Raw genomic sequence first — 6,000 nt, 5'->3', positions numbered from 1 at the left:
CTGTGAGCAAGTACAATGAACTAGGGAGGGGTTCGTACGTCAGAGCAATTTTCCTTAATTTACCAAATACTTTATCGTATGAACTGCTTGGCTTCAGCTGCTTGTTCTCCTGTCCCCTTATCTGACAAGTTACTGCAGCCTGAGCTTGGCCAGGTCTGGTGAGCAGTTCGTAAGCGGATGTGTAAGCGGGCAGATGGCTGCGGCCAGTTTGATGCTGGTGGGGGAGCAGCAGGCCAGGGTGTTCAGCGAGAGCTGGTGTGAGGTGCGCATGGAGGAGCTGGGGAACGGGACAGGATGATGTGCTAGAGCATATTGCTGAATCTGCCCTTTTTATCCGGTGCAGAGGGAGTGTTTCTATTGGTAGGAATAGCAAATGGGAAGATAGCTATTTTTTTTTATGAAGCGGCAGGTGCACAAGCGGAGTTCAGAACATTGCTATTTTAAACAAATATTTAAATAAAATCTTCAAAATCGTTCAAATTTCCCTTTCCTTTGGCCTGCTCTATCTAAATTGCTAAGAGAGTCTTACTTTGAGGCTGGGGAATAGAAACAAGATAGAAAGCGCTTTCTTGCTCCCTTCTAGTGAAAATTACTGAAATGTCTTTGATGTTTCTTAGCATAAATGTTCATAAAACTTCAGAGAATAGATCCTTAAAGTCTATTGTTCTGTAACGTATTTATTCGTAGCACAAAAGCTGCATTAAAATAACACCAAGGGTTTAAGAAAAGTGTTCAGAGAGAAGGATTAACCTGCTAATCCTCGTCTCTTAGGAAAAATGTTCCGAGTTGGCAGGACACATTTAAAGGAAGTTATGACTGGCGCTCACTTGTCCACACCTTTTTTTTTCTTCCATTTTTTTTCCCCCCAGGAATTCACCAAGCTGGTACGAGCAGGGGAAGGCATTCCAAAGGCGTCGTGGTGGTTCAGAACAGCTGCATCTTTATTCTCGTGGGGACACTGGACAGGAGACCCGCGTACTCTTGCACAAGCCATGAACTCATCTGGTAAAGCGTGAGTGGGAATTCTGATATTTTTTCAGACATGTTGCTTTCCTCCTTCTAGTCCTGTCTTGCTTCTCTGCATTTTTTTTTTTAATTTCTGTGATCTTTGTATATTGCCTAGCTCTGAGGCTCAATATCACACTGTGTTAATGGAAGTGACCGTGATCTGTTTCTCCTCTTCTGAGAGTCAAGTTTTCCCAAATCAAATGAGTTCTGCCATTCAGAGAGGTCTGAAGACTACCTGTGGGCTTGCACCTATAGCTGAGTCAAAAGAGCCTATCTTTTTCTCCTCCCAACTCTTGTTATGTGTATGCAACTTCACAGAGCTCCCTGCGCTTCCGTACTACCTCTACAAAATCTTTGTAAGAGGTTGTTGTCATTTAAAGAGGGGCTGCAGCTGGATCTTGAGATGTAGCATTAAGGAAAGGTCTTTGGTATGCACAAACCAATTTCAGGTGACAGTGTCAGTCCCCTTTGGTCATGAACAGTTATAATATTTTTTATAAAAAAAAAAAAATAGAAAATGTTCTTATTTCCAAATTAATTAATATTTTCAAATTGCTTTGAGGTCCACAGATTATCATCATGGTTTATTTCTAGAGGATGTTTATTTTGTTTCTTACTACATTTTCCTGAAATTTAGTTCTGGACTACATTTTCCCCAAAATCTTAGTTTTTCAAAAATAATCTTAAAAATAGCTTTTTCTTAATCTACCAGATGGGGCAATTTCAGATTTCACCAATTTCAGGGTTGCTTTCAGATGGAAAAAACTGAAAATTGCCCGTTTGTTTTCAAGGCTTTGCTTTTCTCTTTAGTTCAGAATGACTTGAAATAATTGCAGGCTGCATACTCAATGTGAGGGAACGGAATCATTTCCTAGGAAAAAAAAAAAAGCCATTTCTCAATATTTGTTTCAAACCTATAAAGATGCAAAGAACACTGCTGCCACTGAGAGCAGCGGACAAGCTTCTTATTAATTACTGCTGGGGAAAGTTGACTTAAACCTTCCTAAATGAATTAAGAAAGGCAAATCTATTGACTGCTCCACAGGTTGCTTGCAGGCCTTCTCTTTTTTTGACAGAAGAAGATTAATACAGAGGCTGCTTCTTCCAGTCTTGTTGATAAATACTCATCGAGACATCCTACAGAGAGATCAGATCTCGATTGTGGAGACATCGGGCAGCTGTGGACTGTGAGGGTGAACCGTGGGGCTTCAGGCCAGTAGAAGGTAATCAGTTGGAGGAAATTTCTGAAGAACATAAGACAACATGAAGACATTTTATGAAGTTTCTTTCTTAACATCTAGATCTTCAATGTAATCGACATGTTTGCCATAAATTTGAGAAGTGCCTGGTAGAAGAGGCTGTCTTGAAAGATGCAAACCCATGTATTTAAGTAAAGGGGATATAAAACTGTACACTAATGAAGTAAGCTGCTTCAAGTAGATTTGCACTGCTGTGGACAACAGAAAATGATCGTTAGCTTCTGAAGAGCTAAAATGGGGCTGCTTATTTTTTCATGCCTATGCTTATCAGTCACCTGCTATAAAAAGTGGCTCAGGTTCTTCATTGAAAAACATTTAGCTAATCCTTTAAAGGTAAGTTGTTTGTACTTCCAGATCAATGTGCATGCAAAAGAACCTCATTTCTAACACCAGTATGACTGAGGATTTCAAACTGTGCTTTTCTTCACAGTCACTCTCCTGTGCAGCCTCTTGTTGTCCCAGTTGTTGCTTGAATACCTTTCTGGCATTCTGCTTAGGGTTTTTTTTCCTTGCAGCTGCTTGTGAAGTATTCAGTAAATTGTTAACCAAAGCCCCTTTGGCTCCCAGTGTGTTTTCAAGTGAATTCTAGTAGAAAGCAGTTCCAGGAAGGACGAAGGTACCCTCTCCAGGAAAGATCGTTCCTGCATTTATTTTTGTGTAGAACGATGTTTCCTTCTGCTTGCTTGCGGAATTTCCATGCAAGTAGTCCACTGAACAAGGCTTCTTTCTTCAAAATGCCTTCTTACTGTTTTCTGTGGATTTGTTTAAACTGCTATTTCAATTAGATTTGAGGAATTTAAATGAGATTCCTGAAGTGGAATGCAGAAGGATGGGGAACACACTGCAGATGGGAAGGAGACAGGAGTTGTCCCTTGCCACTTTAGGTAATCAGTTTAAGACAGACCTTTTCATATCGGAGGTTGCTTCTCTTGTCCCTGCCTGCTTTTGAAATAGCAGTGAGGTAGGCCAGTTCTAGATAAAAAGAATGAATTCCTCTTTTAGCCACCTGGAGTCTTGCGAAACTGGCAATATCCAATGTATATGAAAGGTGTCCCTAAATTTATGTGGATTTTTGATCTCTTGTTACCACCGATTTCAGGAAGTGTTAAAGCAAAACCAAACCTGTTCATTCATCACTGTTTGATTAAAAAGTTGGTCAGGCCTACACCAGTATGCAGTGTAGCAGCAGGGAAGGAAAACACAGCAGCCAGGTACTGTATAGTAGCCGGCTGTGACTTCTAAACAAAAGAAGTGAATGGTGGAGTGACAACTACATACCAGATACGAGGAAATAAAATTAATTTCCTTTGACCAGAAAAAAGATGTGCAACTGCTGGCTAGTGTTAGGGAATAGTTATTCTGTCGCAAGTTCTGCTTCCCAGTCAGTTGATTTAACATACTAATGTGGAAATTATATCCTAGTAGGGTAAATCACATTATCTGAAGTTCCAAGATTGTGGCATTGCACATGTGCATATAAATGTTAAAGTAAATCTATCACTAAGATCCGTTTTATTCTCTTTTAATGTGTTCCATATTTGTTTGCATTCTTTTTCAGTAGTGACTGGTTTATTAAGGTTACAGAAATCAAATATATGCGAGATTCTCGTGTAGTGACAGTTTATGAAGCTGTCTTCTATGTTTTACTCTGAAAAATATTATAAATTGAGAAGCTCTAGCTTTGATTTTGTCTCAGGAGACTGGCACACGTGTTGAGTAGACTGCCTCTGTGGAAGCGCTAGGTGAGGAGGTTAAGTACATTTTCTTTGTGCAGTACCCATTAAACTTCAATCAGAGTTACAGAAAGAAATTTCCTTTAGGCTCATATGGAAACAGGTATTGGTTTGACTTTAATAAAAGTCATAACTGATCTCTGTGAGGTCTCCTGTGAAATGATCTCAGCAAAATTCAGGCAAGTCTTCTGAGGGCAAAAGACTCCCTGTTAAACATCACATTATCCCGTAATTCCATTACAGAGCAGGCATTCTGTTCCTTGAAAGGTCTTAAAATTGTGATACTTGTTACTGAAGGAAGCGTAGCTATTGGATCTGAAAGCCACAGGCCTATTTACAGGAACGTCCTTGTTTACAAATAAAAGCTAAAAAGTTAGGAAGTGATTTAAACAACGCATAGGTTGTCACGCTGCGGTTGGTATTTCCATGCTTAGCTGTGTTCAGTGCCGAGGCTGCTCGGACCCGAGGCAGCACCCTACGTGTATTTTAATGAGCGCCGACAAGGAAGAAATGTTCTTTCATTTCTGAAGTGGACTTCAGATGGAATTCAGGGAAAGAGTAACAGGTGGTGGGGGAACAACACCAAAAGAAAAAAAAAACACACAGATGTAGAGTGCTGAAAGACATTAAAGTCATTGTTGTCTTGTATTCACTTGGAAAGGTTAATAAATAGGTCTGCAGGTCACGCGGGCTCTCGCCTTGCCCTACTTTTGTTATTTTAAGGATTCTGATCACCACCAATTTGAGACTGCAGGCAGAGCTGTGGAAGTACAAAGCATCAGGGAAGCGCATAGTTTGTGCGGAAAATGGCAGAATTTTAAAAAGTAAATGCTTGTTGCTTCTCTGGACATAGGGAAGTGGGAAATTAGGGAACCTCTCCCCAGCTGTTTTATCCCGTTACATCAGAGAGATTGAGGGATTCAGGGGATCAGAGGGATTCAGTTCTGTTTGCTGTGCATTATACAATGCATGAAAACCAAAGAAACAAACACACAGAATTATTTTCAACATAGAGCACCTCTCCTTGCAGCGCGTTACGCAAATCTTCATTCGCATTGCGTTGTGCTGCAGCCGGGAGCAGCCCCTGGCACGCTGTCCTCAGGCGGTCCCCGCGCAGCCCCTGAGCTGCAGCAGTGCCGCAGCCAGCTAGCCCTTGGGGTGCAGGTGAGGACGTTGTTCAGTAGCCTTTTCCACTGCCTCGGTCTGTCCTACCTAACATTGCTTAGGAACGATTTTTAAAAACTGAATTAATCTAGATTTTAAAATTCAAGTCTGAAAATTATTCCGGTTTTCACTGACTTCTCTGTCGTTCCTGTGAGAGGACATGAAAATTGTACGGAGCTGTGTGTTCTGTCGTCTATCCATCTCTGGCAAGTCTGTTTTCTCTGAAGCCCGGACGCGTGGCCTGCTCAGCGCCGCGGTTGTTTTACTTGGCAGCCTGCTGCATGCACCGGGTGCGTTGGTGGATCGGCCTCTCCTGCGCATACAGGTGGGCCAGCAGATGTGCAGCCAGGCCCTGGCCTCTCAACTGAGGTGTTTGGGTGTGCTGGCAGAAGAGAACATGAAGGAAAATCCAAAGAAACATTGTTTTGGCAAGGTGAGATCGTCTGGGTGCCGGGAGGAGCCAGAACCTAAGGAACAAACCTGGCTTGGTCTTTTCCTCCTGCCTCCTTGTTGGGTCATTTGGGGATGCTGCGTGGCTGCCGCGTGGACTTGGGCATTTGCTGTTCCTGGACTTGTGTTATGCCTTAACAATACAGATGAAGTATCCACTAAATGAAACAAAATAATTAATTACTGAACACAGTGACACCATTTAGCCCTAAATTTTCCCAACTAGAAGGATTAACTAAGTATGTAATGCATCGCTGAATGATTTAACAGAGCATCATAACTCTTTTCTTTTCACCATAAATTGTAACCTGGAATTGTTTTTGTAATGCTAATTGCCTTATCTTCATAAATTCTACAGTCTTACATAATTTAACTAGTATTGTAGG

At 41.5% G+C, this 6,000-nt stretch overlaps 1 protein-coding gene across 3 annotated transcripts in view; it reads left to right on the top strand.

Annotated features, from left to right (window-relative positions):
• Positions 1-871: 871 nt before the first annotated feature.
• LOC308182510 (uncharacterized protein) overlaps positions 872-6,000 on the top strand; it is a 92,012-nt gene continuing 86,883 nt past the window's right edge. For 2 of the 3 annotated variants that reach the window (XR_013941842.1, XR_013941843.1), the window contains exons 1-2: positions 872-1,012; positions 2,054-2,231. The gene's annotated coding sequence lies outside the window, so the exon portion shown is untranslated. The remainder of the gene's footprint in view (positions 1,013-2,053; positions 2,232-6,000) is intronic. The other variant, XR_013941841.1, reaches the window with a different exon arrangement.

This window comes from Anser brachyrhynchus, assembly GCF_964034855.1.
Source record: "Anser brachyrhynchus genome assembly, chromosome: 24".
Taxonomy (NCBI): Eukaryota; Metazoa; Chordata; class Aves; order Anseriformes; family Anatidae; genus Anser; species Anser brachyrhynchus.
This window is presented reverse-complemented; position numbering and strand designations above follow the sequence as displayed.